Raw genomic sequence first — 16,390 nt, 5'->3', positions numbered from 1 at the left:
AGTAAATCTTTTCAAAACAAAGAAAGTTTTTGTCCATAATCACTTCTGAAGAATTTTACAAAAATACCTTGAATGTAGGAATATGTTTATTGAAAAAGGGAAGAGAAAAAAATTGTCTAACATCCTGTAATATAGGATTTTAAACCTCTGAATACAGAATCTGGGAATCTAGATGTCTGGCATTTGTAGTACACCCTTTTAAAGGCTATCACTCATAGGCATTACTTATGCATTATGGAACATGTGGTACTTTAAAAACGGCATGAAATTTTACCAGTTATAAAATGTTAATCTCTCTATGCATGAGTATTTTTTTTTTGTTTGTTTGTTTGTTTTTTTTTTAATTCTTGTTACTATTAAAGAAAGTTTTAATACTGAGAAAGTATCTTGGACTATTCAGATCTAGTATAATCTAGATACCATATTCCGATCTAGTATCATCTAATACCATAGAGATGATTTTACATTACTCATGGAGCAGCTAGGAGAGACACCATGAATCTTGTAGTCCTGCTGTGTCAATTGAATGTGCTCTTTGATAATCAAGCATTGCTCTTTCCTTAGTACAAAGAATTTTAGTATAGTCTTAAATTTTTAATTCTTGGGTTGCAGGGACATAAGAACAGTTCTGTGAATCTTATTCTCTCTGACATACATTTATAATAATATTCTTATATACCTGAAAATGACATAATTGACTTTTAGTTCCTCACTGCTAATTTATAGCATCTGATGATGCTACATTTAATATCTACTCTTTTAGAGAGAGAGTTACGGATAAATTAGACTTTGTAATAGACCATATGCTTTTAACTCTTTTTTCTGATACTAAACCGTTAAGACTTCATATATACACTTCACACAAATATCCCTCATTAGAGAAGAAATTAGCAAAGATCTTATTTCTCTAGAAGAAAATATAGTCAAAATGAAGTAAATAATCCTTTTCTGCAGGAATTATTCTACTTCCGTAGAGATTAGACTACAGTAAAAAACAATCTAAGCTATCTGATTTGTATTCTCAGAAGACAGCCTAAAAGGTCATGTTGATTCTTCCTTGAATTAAAAAGGAACAGCTTTAGAAAAGGTTAGTATAATTTGGGTTCTCTAGGTTTTATTGTTGTTGTTTTTAGTTGTGCTCAAAAAAACCCCTTCCAGCTTAACATTTGGACAAAAAGAAAAATCACTAACATTATTGAACTAATAGGCAATTTCAACTCATAACTGCCCACCTTGTTAAATTGATAGCATAAAAATATATTACTTATCACAATGTAGACTTGAATTAAACATGTTTGCTTGTTTTTTTTTTTTTTTTAATTGTATTGCATTGGTTAAAAATACACTATAATTTAGATTGGGAAATTATTTGGAGAATAATTACCTGCAATGTACTATCAATACTACTGAGGAATAGAATATTGATTTATAATAAACAAACATGGCTGGGCAGCCCCATGGAAAGCCTCCTAAGGTGAAGAGAATGAATAATCATATTGAACATAATAATAATGATTCCTTGGATTTAATAATGAATATAACATGTTTTCATACGTGTGTATACGTGAGTGCATATATATATATATCCTGTGTCTACAGTTATATATATGTAGATTGGTATCAATATTCATTCATTCATTCATTCATACAAGTCACATCTATGTTCTTAGATTTGCCTTGCCTTAAAAATATGCATTTTAAAAAAATTGGAGTCACAGCAAAGACAAGAAAATTACTCAGTCATTCAATGATTCCATAGAAGTGAAAAAAGGGAGCATTCAGTTGCTAACTTTGTGGCCATCATAGCTAGATACTGCTGTCTCTAGCAACAGAAGAAGAGGATGGAACTGCCACGTATGTGTTAAATGCTAAGAGAAAGGATAAAAAAAATCAGTCTTAAAATTTTTCATCTTCCCTTTCCAAAATCACCAAAGCCAGAAATGGAATTAAAAATGCTGGTGAACAGCTGTTGTGGTGAGGGATGTGTTGAAGGAGCTGTCAGACAGCTAAAGGAAAGGGAGCAAAGTAAACTGCTTTCTCCCTACAGTACTCCCAAAGGTATGATAGTCAGAATATGCAAGTAGAAAAAAAATTAAAAATTGAAAGGAGCTACTGTAGGATCATAACTATTTTAGTTGCATGTGATTTTCATCCAAAGGAGTTCTGACCTTTGATATGCCCCTGTTTTATAACAGCAAATATTTCTCAACTGACTGGAACACTACCTCTTATGGCTCAGTTCATTGATTTTGACCTACTCTGTGTGGGATTTTTTCCCATATTCTTGTTTGGCCAGGTAAAAAAAGACTAATAATACAGAGGTCAGAAAGAAAATGATGAAGGGTTAGAGGGAAAGCCATGAAGGACCAGTGACAGTGAAGTAAATCTGCATTGACATGGCCTGACATGAGAGAACAATCCAGATGCTTAGTCCATAATTTTTCTTTTTTTTTCTCCCTTTAAGAAACATTTTCTTTGTAACAGAGGAAAAACCTTCATTGACTCCCTCTTCCTTTTAAAGTATATCAAATTTAATAACATATGAATATTACAAACTGTGAATGTTTTAATTGCATAAGCAAATGAATCTTGCAGGTGTAAAGAATTCCATCCCTTTTCTTCAACTGTATTTTGAAGAATGCTTTGTAAATAAGAACATTCAGCTGTATTCAAAAACATTGTCTTGAAGGACATTACAGTACAAGCAAACTTACTTTATCGTCTTAGGCTTTTCAAAGCAGGATTTTCTAAGCAAGGAGTAATTCTCCCTGTGTACTAAAAAGATTTAATGAAGCTCCTGTGGGGGAAAAAAATGCCTCAGGCTCTCAGCCAACAAGTATTCCACCATTTGAATAGTTCCAGTAATATGAAAGAAATATGTGCAGATAGTTAAAACCCTGACCAAACAATGATTTCAATTCATCAAGGTTTAAGACTAGTGAGTACCACTAAATCCACCTGGCCTATATTTCACAAGCCATTGCCTTTCTCCTAGTTATTTCTGGAGTCAGACCGATATCTTAATTTTGATGTCATCATAGATAATTTATTTGGGTTTTTCCTGAAGTAAATCTCCATGTTTGTTTTTGTCGTGTTTTGCTTCATTAGATAAAACTAATGCCTCTAGAAATTGACATATTGTCCTTTGAAATGTACTAATGTACTTTTCATTGTAGCCATTTCACAGTATTCTGTTTCGTATAGCTTGCCACCATATGCTACTCATCCCAATCCAAAATAAACAAAACTGTCTCAAAAATATAAGGATATTTTAACTATATATTAAATAACCACGATATGTCTCTATTTGACAGTACTCATGACATCTCTGTCCTCATAAATACATTTATCTCAGAAAGTTCTGAATCAGTGCTCATCATTTGTCACAAGGTGGTGCCTATCCGAAAGCACTTCCCAGACAAAGTCCAGCTCTGGCTTGATTAAGCAGGTGTGAGCTGGAAAGCAGAGTAACAATTAGCTACTAAAACTTTATTTTCACATTTTTCTGTAATAAATGTTGGACTAGAGATAGAGGCATGACAGACATCCTAGTTACCATAGTCTTAACTTTGAATTTTTCAAAAATATGAAGACAGCCAAAGATAATTTTATGAGACTATGTGATTTCTGAGGATTTACAGTAGCAATCAAATATAGGAAGGGCCATGGATACATACATCCAAAATGTGAAGTGCTGGGTTATGCACATGGATTACAAGAACTCAAGTCATCACTACAGGTTTGGGGAAGAGTGGTGGAAAGATGCTTATTGAAAAAGGATCTGGAGGTGCTGGTCAACAGCCACCATAAGCCAGCATGTGCCCAGGTGACCAAGAATGTCATTGTCAGTCTGTATCAGAAGTGGTGTGGTCAGCAGGACCAGGGGAGCCATCATCCTCCTGTAATCAGCGCTGATGGGGCTACACCTCAAGCACTGTGTTCAGTTTTGGGCTTTTCAGTATGAGAAATAAACTGAAGTGATGGACCAAATCTAAAGAAGAGCAACAGAGATAATGGAGGGTCTGGAACACAGGTCCTATAAGGAATTTCTGGGTTTGCTTATCCTTGAGAGAAAAAAGCTCAGTAAACACCCTACAACCACTTGAAAGAAGGCCATAGTGAGATGGGGGTCAACCTCTTCTCCCAGACAACTAGCAACAGGACAAGGGTAAACTACCTTAAGCTGCATCAGGGGAGGTTCAGGTCAAATACTAGAAAAAACATTTTCATTGAAAGAGTGATAAGAACTGGAAGAGGCTCCCCAGGGAAGTAATAGAGCCACCATCCCTGGCAGTTTAAATAAACAAGCTAACGTGGCACTTCAAAAAATGGTTTAATGGGCATGGTGATATTGATTTTCCAACCTTAATGATTCTATGATATAAATATGTTTTCCATTTACTATTTTTCTTTAGTTGTACTTATCAAAATTATTTAGGCATGTATCTTCTCAAATAATGGAATCATTAATTTTGCTGTTCTCAATATGTTTAAATTTTTCTTCTAAAATATTCCAGCACTAAACCAGAGCTTGAAATGTGAAACCTTGAAAAAATTTAAAATTCTCTTTTTTCTAGATGAACATTTATGGACAGAATTTGCACTATAAAATATAATTGGCACAACACTAAAGAAAATCAATACTTCTTCCTTTGACAATAGTTTACAGAGCTAATTCAACTCCTATTTGGGCAATGCAGCACACAAAACCTCCCATAAACACTAATATGCAAATTTAATAATTTATTTTCTGATTCTGAATAAAAAGAAACAAAAAAAAAACCCCATATTTTATGTTGCCTTTTCTTCACTGATGTCTTATTGTCTAAGTGATTCTTTTGCTGAGAGTGCTTAAAAGTCTCTTCTGTTGCTTTCTGTTGCTTTAGTCTTGACTGAAAGTTCAGTCAAGGGTTTATGGACAGCTAGCTAAAAATCATAAAAGATTTATTAAAGATTTTTTGCTAGTGCCTAAGAGTTTTACATATTGCTTTCTGGTTCTTAGAAATCTCTTTACAAACATTTTTTTTCTCATTTTAAATTTTCTCATTTTAATTTTTTCTCACAGATCCTACTGATTGATGTTCAACTTGCTGCTTCTTTATTTTTGTATTAAAACCAACTGAACAGGCAAAATAGAAATATAATTTTGTGATACCTACTTTAAAGGAGTAATCGATATATGTAAGAAATGTGCCAACAGTTTAGCTTAAGCAGCCATGAAAGTAGTGTGAGAAAAGTATGGCAAAGATGCTGAAATTTTCAAAGGCTGCAAAGCAGATTAAGAATAAATAAATAAATAAACTCACAAAAATAAGCATTAAGTATCCCTTTTTCTTTTTCATTCTTGTCTTTGTCAGAATATTACAGTACTGATCTTTTGACTGTTTTCTTTTTTTCCTCCTAGGACAAATTTTTAAAAAGTATAAGAAATATAGAATATTGTGTATGGCTTTTCCTTGTATTGTTATTGATTAATCATAGCGGCCTCCTCACTATCATCATTTAATACCTCAGTTCTTCTAAAGTAGTTTTTCTGATTTTATGATATCAATTACGCAAGAATATGATAACACGTTTACTATAACCTATTCATATTAAGAATTTGGTTTGTGTCTTCTTTTACTGACAATCTAATCTAAAGATGCCCATGCAGAGTTAATTGTATTACCATTTCAAATATATTGTCTTTTCTAGAGCCTACTAGAGAATAGATTATTGAAACATTCATACAGCTGTTCCATAACAAATAAACAATTTACATTTCAGTTTAGTATTTATAATTCAGTAATGTCAGGAAGAATCTATGATATAGTCATCTCATATAGAGATGTCATAGAAACAAACATAATGAAATACAGATATTTTATGCATGCTGTACATCAATGTGCATTTCACATTAAATTATTCCCAAGTCTGCTGCATTATAATTGTTATTATCTTGGGAGCTATTTAATCAAAATTGTTCTACTTAATTGTGCCACAAGAGGAAACATTAAAAAAAATCTTCAGATGTTCAGAGAGACTACGTAGTAGGCATTTATTCTTACATAGAGAAATGAAAGAGGTATTTGCAATTTCTTCCAGTATGACATTTTTTCAAATTGAGGTGGAATACCATAGAATAAAATTGTTTTGTGTTTTCAAAAAAGGGTTATTAGAGAATGATAAAATAATCTTTTGTGCCATTTCTAATAAATGTTCTACAAATTTCTAATTAAGTTTTCAATACACACATTTTTATAAGAGCTATTAAGACAGATAAAATAACACTTGTACTTGATAGAAAAAAGTGGTCCTCTGATGGTTGAAAGTTATTGATTGTGAATATCCAGAAATAAATTTATGCTTGATTTCTCTCTAATCTGATGAAATCAGGAAAAGGTAACTACCTGAGAAAAATCCTTACACTCTTCATTGCCTACAATACCTACTGCTGCCCACTCATAGATTTGAAGGCAAGGCACAATAATCTTTATCTCTCAGCCAGTCTCAATGTAATGAATCTTTTATTTTCAGTACTAAGAAAGTAAATTTTAAAAATCATCATCTTATTTTGAAACAAGTTCCAAAACCTATCTCTTCACAGCCCTATCCAGACAAACTGAGTACATTTGATTAATATCTATTGTGCTAATATTTGATTTTGTATTTAATTATTTTTATGACATGTAAGATCAATGTGTGTCTGTTGATCCAGTCTTTTATTATATTTTGAAAATCCCTTTGCAAGACCTGAACCTAATTTTTTGCATGACTATGATGGTAAACTAAAATCTGAAAGAGAAGACAACTAAAAAGTATCATTATTATTGAGTAAAATACAAATCCTCAAATAGCGTGAATCTTGGAAGAGCACAAAACTCTTGTTCCTTAGTTTACCAAAAGTTTTTTCCAACAATGAACATAAAATAAACATTTTTATACAAAATTATAATTAGTAATAAAATTATAATTAATAATTTAAAAATATTTGTGGACAAATCTTCAGTGACCTCACAAGTTTTCCAAGGTAGCAGAGACTAAGAATAGCGTACTTTAAAATGAAAACAAGTACTTTTAAATTATTTTATTTATATTGAACTGGGAACTGTAATTGAAAGTCTTGGCTACTTTCTTCTTGCAATAAATTATGTGAGTCTTAAGGTATTTTTTTTTCTTTTTATAAAACCTACTGTCTCTCAGGCTTTCCTCCTATAGTCTACATTCTATGACTAATGCATAAGTTAGTGCTACCTAAAAGTACTGTACTCAGTAGGACGTTGATATCTGGAAAAGGACTGAAGGATGCATGTGCTTTGTTTTTTCCTGACAGTTTGTGTAGAAAAGTTCTTGAGGTTGTACACAAAATAAATGGAGCGGATTGTTTAAGATATTAATATTGTAATATCAAAACACTCAATAGAAAATATTGATGTTAGCAACTTGAATAAACACAGCCACAAAAAAATTTGAAAAAATAGCTTGGCCATGACAAGTAAGTACCACGTAGTTGTCTGAGCTGCCATAACTCTCCCATGAAAACACACTGAAAAACAAAAGTTTATTTTAGGGTCATAATATCATAGAATCATAGAATACTTTGGGATGGAAGGTACCATAAATATTATCAAATTCCAAGTTCTACTACTATCAACCACCTACCCATGGGCAGGGACACCTACCACTAGACCAGGTTGCTCAAAGCCCCATCCAACCTGGCCTTAAATACTTCCAGGCCTGGAGCATTCACAGTTTCTCTGGACAATTCAGTCCAGTGTTTTGGCACCCTCACAGGAAAAAACTTCTTCCTAATATTCAGTCTAAACCTACTCTCAGTTCGAAGCCATTCCTCTTTGTCCTAGCACTATATATAAAGTATATTTGTAGAAAATCCCTTTCCTTATTTCTTGTAGATTCCCTTTAAGTCCTAAAAACTTCAGTTAGGTTTCCCTCCAGCCTTCTCTTCTCCAGGCTGAACAATATGAACTCTCTCAGCTTGTATTAGTAGAAGTGTTCCATTCCCCTCATAATCTGTGTGGCCTTCTCTGGACCCACTCCAGCAGGTCCGTGACCTTTTTATGTTGGATACCCCAGAGCTGCACGCAGTGCTCCAGGTCAGCTTTCATGAGAGCAGTGTCAAAGGGAAGAATCCCCTTCTTTGACTTGCTGGTCACACTTTTTTCATGCAGGCCCAGGCCAGCATACATTTGGCTTTCTGAGCTGTAAGTGCACATTTCAGGGCCTTGTCAATCACTTGTCAATCTCCTTGTGGAAATACATTGATAGAAAAAGCACAACCTTCCTGTGGACAATGTGAATTCCCTAAGAAATAGAAAGATGTACTTAAAGATTTAAATCTGTTTGTGTCCCTGTCACAAAATACTTATGTAAAGCAGATATAAGGGTTACTGCTGTGAAGTGTTGATTATAAATGCAGATTGTATAGTACACTAATCTATCTATAATATAATATCTTTGATTAAGAAAAACTGTATTTTGTGTTTCATACGGAGATTAATATTGTCACTGATAGAAATATAGATAAGTACTTAATGTTTTCACTATAGTTTGTCATTAATGACCCACCTCATGCCACTCCTGTGGATTCTGAAAACTGTTTTCTTCTTAATATAATAATTACATCTTAAAAATTACACAGTTTTTCATTTGAATATACTTTTTTCATTCAGGGTAACTTTTGTACAAATTCAAAGCAGCTGAAATCACTGCTGCGTCACAATCAACCTAGTCATCTAAGCAGAAGATTTTCTATGCAGAAATCTCATTAAAGGAAACATTTTTAATACTTGAGAATCTTTCTTTAGAAACTTAGAGAAAGAAAGATTGTATACATGTAAAATATTTGCTTTCAGGATAAATTCTTATCTGCCTATTCACACAGAGTTAGAATATTACTGTTTATATCAGGTTTGCTTTTGATCCTTCACAGAAAGTTCCTTACTGTTCTTTTTCTCTGCTAATTTTTTGTGCATTTTTTGAAATGAAATTGCACCATTTTAAACATTTAACCTTTACCTGTGTCAGGTGTCATAGTGAATGTAATCCATTGGGACCCAGTAGTTACTATTCTTAGAGCAATTCTGGTTCTCTACTCTATAACTCTAAGTATTTATATGCTATTTAAAATAAAAAAAAACTAAACTAAAATAACAAATAAAAAACTAAAAAAAACCCAAGACAAAATCAGCAGTGATTGTATGTTACATGTACTTTATGGATTTTTTATATTTGTCTTCTGTATGTTGGCTGCATTGTTCTGTGGACCTGAAAATCTGTAGACATCCAGTGGAGTGCAATGATATGTTTTATCTTTTTTTTCTCTGAGGTCATGGAATCATAGGCTGATTTGCATTTGAAAGGATTTTAAAGATCACCCAGTTTCATCCCCCTTTCACTAGACTGGGTTGCTCAAAGCCTATCCAACCTGGCCTTGAACACTTCCAGTAATGAGGTACTCACATATTCTTCAGTGCTTCACCACTCGCACAATTAATTTTTTTTTCATAATATCTCATCTAAATCTACCACTATCTATCACTACATGCCCTTGTACAAGGTCCTTCACCTTTCTTGTAAGGCCCTGTTTGTGTCCTCTTCACTGCATGGATTAAGTCTCTTGACAAGATAATTTACAATATTATGAAACAATAAAAACAAAATGTACATGTAAGAAGCACTTCAACTTAATGTTTAAATTGGGCATGCCTGCTTATCTAAAAAGAACACTATTTTACATTTTTAGATAAACTTTATGTCTTTAAAATTGACTTTTATTCTATGAAACTTATTCATCCACCTTTTGGTGCCAGAATAGTTTTTGCTTTCCAGATAAGTTAATTTTGTTTCAATAAACCCTCAAATATAGCTTTGCTGTCAGCTTTTAGATGATAGCAGAGTTTTGCTTTGTGAACTGCTGATTGAGTGCTTGCATCTCCCCAGTAACAAGAAAAATACAATACCAATTCAGTACAACCAAAAAAGACAGTCTATATTTACTCAGATAGCAGATGCTTGATAAAATGGAGAGCTGCCTTGCAGGTTAATTTCCACCCACAGTTTCACTGGCTCCTGAGAATCTCCTCTTATATCTGTAGGTAACCATGGGTTTCATAGAGAACACATTTTTTAATTTGTGCTAAAAATCAAGGAGAAGTTAAATGTAATTTCATATAATAATGGTGGAAAGAATGGATTCTGTAAGTATATGTGGAGAGTAATAATATTTATTTCAGTAGGATTACCTGATGAGGTCCTTGTTGAAATTGGATGCTATGAGAGGGGGGAAAGACAATTTTAAAAAAATTGCAGAAATGCAGACCTGAAAAACAGCAATGGATAGAATGACAAGAAACCAACAAAATCAATGACAAAAACTGTTGGTCTGTCAAAAAACTGCAGGGGTACCTTGAAAAAGGGCCTGAGAAGTGATGGGGATGTGAATTTGAGAGTCACAGGTATAGGGGCATGTGGACTATCTTGGACCTACATAAACTGACGGCACAATGTGTAATGGAAGGGGATTGGGAAGATGCAATATAAGAATAGACAGAAAGGGGCATAAAAGGAGCTGATAATGTGTAAAATAAGGTGAGTTTGTTCAACTGAGCCATGTTCCTGATTTCAGTCCATCCTGTCTACTTATCCTTAACTATCTGCCTGTGTAATCTCAGTCCCTATCTCATTTGTGTGTGGAGGGGTGATGCAGGGACTAAATGCTTGCTACTGGGAGGAACAGTGTGGGTAAATATGAGGCCAGCAGCCGAAGTGAGGCCAGGGGTGTGTAGACCACTATTAGCTAACTACTGAGATTAAAGTGCTAAATTCATAAATAAAATTTTACATTAATTCAAACTGAAGTTGCATATTCTATAATAGAAACCAAGAATACATCATCGATTTCCCTATTTTTTTAGGGCTGGAAGCCCTAATAAATATAAAAAAATATTATAAATAAATATATTTTAAAAGTTGCATGCAATTGGCACAGCAGTTTGAGCACACACAGAGTGCAAACAACCAACAATACAAAAATTATCTGTCTGCTGTTGACAATCAATGATCCTTTTTCCTCTAAATTGCTGCACCTCATCAATAATAAAAATTTGTGTAAACTTATGTGAAAGAAGATAAAGGGTGTCAAATGTATGTCTAAAATAAAGCATACTGATAAATTTTTTCTGTATTTGGATCTGAGATGCAGGAAACTGATAATTTTTCAGATGATTCTTTTAACTGAAAAACTAAAAATACAGGTGGAAAAGAAAGACCATTAAACTTAATAAAAGTATATTTAGAATGTTAAAACAGTACAGTTTGCAGGCATCATTTGCAAATTACAGTATTAAAATTCTAGTCAAATGTTTCAGTGCCAATTATTTTAATGAGAAATGAAAGTGACAGAACTGGAAAGCCTCTAGTGACAATATTCTTAAATGAAGGAAAAAAAGTTGGAAATTTAACCTGATCTCATGACTATGCCTCTTGGCCATATTTTTTGGGGTTTATTCTCCTGTATGCTCTCCTCATAACTGAATCTTGAGTTACATATGTATTTTTTACTCATCTGTATTTTTATACATTAAAGCTGACCTGTATTCATTCACATTACACTAGTGTCTCCTGGCTCTATAATCTTAATAGTCTAGATATGTGCCCACAGTAGTACTGAATATACTATACTTGTTTTCCAGACAGCTTAGTATTTAACATGAAATGTTCGTGCCAGCAAAACTCTCTGCTTGATTTCTTTCAGTGTGACATGCTTTCAGGGCTTGGAACCATTTTGCACAGTTGAATGATACGCTAACTAAAAATTTCTTCAGGTTCAGTAGATAATGGATTACTACAATGTGCCTTAGGTATATTATCCATTTCCATAAGACACAAGACTTGCAGGCATAAACTGACTTGATTGTTAAAGCACAGTCCTTCTAAGAGTATTCTATTAAAACGATGTTAAAACTTGCAGCAGTTACAGCCTACACAATATGCACACAGACATAGACATACTAACGTTTCCCTATCAGTCAAACTAAAGGTGGAACTCACATAGTGAGAGATATTTAGAAACAGCTAGGCTTTGGCTCATAAGAAATATTTGCAATAATTGTGGATAAAGACTAAAAACTCTGCAGTTTTAAGTTATGTGGAGTAAAATTCACATTTCATTGTACATAATTTTCTACAGAAATGTCTGACTACCTACTCCGTCTCCTTATATATACCTATATATACCTACTTATGGCACTGTTCTCGATGGCTGGAGAACACTCCTTCTAGGAGCAGATGTTTACCTGCCAGCAGCTGACTAAAGCTGTGTGCATAGAGATTATTAGGTCCCCTAATGTAAATCAATTTTTTCTGTGCTAGAAACAGTGGAGAAAGGAAGGGTTGTCTGATGCCAGTGACAGTCACTTCCGAGGAGAGCCCACAATAATAAATGTAATAGTTTGCAAGTCCAAGGCCATGAGAGTAAGGAAAAAAATACTGCCACAGTGTGCGGCATTGCATTCTTTTCCCCGGTCTGGTGCAGCTCCAGAGCACCTGGAATGTCGCTGCTTCTTGGCTCGACCCGGGGTGGTGCGAATCCAGGTGCTGTGTTGGTCCACGCTCTGGCAGTGGGTTGGCCATGCTCTGCCACCACGCGCGAGGGGCGAGGCAAAGGGGGAAGGAATTTGTCCGCCCCCGTCTGAGTTTCGGCTGGAAGGCTTTTCACGCGGAGCTGTGATGGAGAAGTGCAACTCGCTTTCCAACGCCGCGTGGGTGGGAGTGGCCATGAACAAAGAAAGGCATGGGGTTTTACAGGGGGCGGGCCGAGGGAGACGGAAGTCCCCCTCGCCCAATGGGGGCAGGCTACAGGGGTGTGACACGGACCGGGGCAACCAATGGGGATGCAACAGGGGTGGACACGGGGCTCCGGGATGAATGGGGTTGCGGGGATGGGGTGACATTCACAGAACTCTCAGGAGTGGACAGGGGGGTGGCTTACAGGACTGACAGAGTGATGCTCCAATGGTGAGTGACCCAGAGCGAACCACTGCGGGGAGAACATGGGGGTATGCAGGGGTACACAGAACCGCCTAACTTACATATATCAGAACCCCTAATCTGGACCCAAACCTGGGATGCAACAACAGTGGATGTGGAAAATAAAGTGCCAGAGAAGTAATGATGCAAGTGAAAGGCAGGCTACTGAGGTATAGATGAAGGTCTTTCAGCAGCATAAAAATCTAATGACACTTAAGGCACTGTGCAATATTCTTGCACGGAACTATTATTTATTAAATAGCTTCTACTATTTGTATGGACCCATTTTTTCCCTGATATTTTCAATTTCTATTAAATATTGAAGTTTATCTAATGGGATATTAATAGGATCACAGCTGAAATCCTGCTTTTAGGATTTACTAGTAAAAGAGACATCATTTATATAAACATGCTGCACTGTTTTTTCTTTGACATTCTAATACAGTCTTCACAGGAACAAATATTAAATCAAATATTGTATTCTTAAAGCATTCAATATTTCATTATGATTTTTTAATAAAAATACTTTCCATGAGACTGTTTTTTTTTATAAAGACTGATATCAGCCTAGTGCATTAGCTTATGTGAGAGATAATTTCCTTTAACAAGCTTGAAGTCAATATCAGGGTAAAGTATTAGATTATTTATTATATTTTCTTGGGTTCTATGTAGTTTGAGAATGTTTAATATTTCATATGAGAACTTTACTATGGTGTATATATATATGGCCTATACCATGGTCAGTGTTTAAAAGATGATTTAATATTTCACAAGATCTTTTTTTTATTGTTCATTTTAACTCTTAGCTTGTTTTTTGTTATATTGTAGTCCTCCTCAAGGAATTAATCAAAATTTTGCATAACAAAATAGATCAGATGTATATTCTATACAAACTGAAAAATAAAGTAAACCAAATACATAAAAAATAAAGTTTTCCTTTTCCAAATGCTGATTTCTGGAAAGAAATTATTTAATCCATAGAAAATTCCTGACGAGTTCTTCTCAGGCTTTTAAAAACTTAAAAATTTTGAGATGTGAACAGACTTGTCATGAAAATGGGATAGGAATTACCTAGCCTATATTAGTTCTTATAAAATTCTGATTTTAATGAGTAGAATTATCTTATTTTTACAATTTAATTAAGAGACTGAATTTTTTGACTGAGCATCCTTTCCTACTTCCCAGTATGTTTGTTTTCATTCATTGAATATGTAGCATACAGATGCAGTTATATATTATTGCATAAGGTACTATGTGACAAAACTGAAGTATCACTTTCGAGCTTTTTAAACATACAGGTCTGTTTTCAAAACCTGAACTTTGCGGTAACTTTTTCCACATTTATTTGGACAAATGTTTAAGGTGGCATACCTTTTGCCTTATATCAGAGGTGTGGTATTTGCTTCACACTTCTCCTGGAAGACCTTATGCATTAAAAGAAAAATCATATTTAGTGGCAAATACAGAAGAAAGATTAGACGTAATATACCCCATCCAACTTAAAGCTTGTTTTCACGCTGTATTGCACCTTCTGTATTTTTAAAAACATTTTACTCTCAATTGTTTTTTATCAATACAAAAATTCCAGTTAATGGAGAAACTGGGTTACACATAATAATCTCTGCTAATGTTAATGCAGTTGTTTATGAGCCATTATAGTAACTGAAGTTCTTTGTAGGGTGAAATAATTTTGTGAAGGTCAGATGGAGAATACATTTGGGGGGGTGGTGCTTAAATCAGTATCAGTAAAGCTTACCTGATTTTGAAACAAATCTGCAAAGATCACTAGTTTTGAGTTTGAGAATCTTCCCCTTCTAACACTGAAAAATCCATTCTGTAGATAATAGATTATATATAAACTAATTTTTCTCAATAAAATAATTAATGTCATCTTTGCTAATATTATCTATAGAATTGCTAAATAGTATTCTTACCACAAAGGAAAATTTCTGGAAATTCCACTCTAGCTTATTGTTGTTCGTCTTTTTATTATAATGTGCTTAAACAGAAAATGACATCTATAAAGCTCTAAAGTAGGTAAGAAAGACAGACATTATTAATCTTGGTTATTTTTTCCTTTATATCAATCAATTGTATTTATTTGATTGATATGTAATAAAGGTGATTAAAAGTGTAGTGAATTTAGTTTGTGTTAAGAGTCTGTCTGCAGTCATTTGATTCTATTAAATAAAAATTACTTATCTGGAAAAATATTAAATATATACAAGGCAAAGAACCCCATAAAATAGCAAATTAAAGAAAAAATTTTATGCAGATAAAGCATTAAACATACACAAGAGACAAAATATAAAATAACAAATAGGGAAGGTGAGAGCTCTTAGTCCCTTGTAACCACCAGGCAAAATTTCAAAGTATATAGCTACAGCATTTTGAATCTTGTATTCAAGCAATATTTTTTTCTTCATCCAAAATCTAATGACATCAGGTTTTAAATTACCATTGTGCTTTAATGCACTACACTTTGTCTTCTATTTTAAGACACACCTGCTGGAAGGCCCTAGTCCTCCACAGTTAAATTTTCTGTAGCTTAAGATCATTTCGGAAGCTATTAAAGACTATGCAGAGATGCAGTCTTTTTCCATATTCCTTCCACAGCTTTCATCCACAAATAGTTTTTCTGCACATGAAAATGGTCCACTGACATTTTTGTACATATCCTTGACTCATGTTTTGCATTATGAAGTCATCTATTTTTCTGAATAATGGTTCAGCATTTCTCTACACTGTGTATTTGTTTTTCATAAACCAAAATATTCTTATATCTGTGAACTTTCCCTCTGTATTTTTATTTAGAAAATAGACCTTTGAAGGCCTGTGACTGTTAATTTTTTAAAAGGAATTAGACCAAAACCTCTTACTTAGTTTTAGCTAATTTATCAATTGTTGTAATTTGTTATTATATATATACACAGAGAAATACACTTTCTTATGATCTCTTTTACCCTATTTTAAACCAAGTCATTGAAATTATGTTAGATATATTTTTGCCAGTTTAATAATACCCACATTCAAATGTCATATAATATTGCAAACTTCTCTAAAATATAGAGCTAATTTAAGATCTCAGCATAAAATTTTTATTTTTGTTTTTTCCATCACTGATGATTTAATAAGTTATAGTGACACATAATAATTTATAACCATGTCTCCTCTAAATTCCAGATCATGTTAGTTTGTTCTCAACTCTTCCTGAAAATTCTGTTTAAATCTGTAATTCTAAGCAACTTAAGATTTTTTTTCTTTTTTAAAAATCACATTTGAACTGTAAGATTTGTGATAAAATTTGAATTACATGCTGCAATAAACTGGAAATCCAAGAAGAATAATTCTTTCAGATCTTGTG

Source organism: Anomalospiza imberbis, chromosome 4 (genome assembly GCF_031753505.1).
Source record: "Anomalospiza imberbis isolate Cuckoo-Finch-1a 21T00152 chromosome 4, ASM3175350v1, whole genome shotgun sequence".
In the NCBI taxonomy this organism is placed as follows: Eukaryota; Metazoa; Chordata; class Aves; order Passeriformes; family Viduidae; genus Anomalospiza; species Anomalospiza imberbis.
This window is presented reverse-complemented; position numbering follows the sequence as displayed.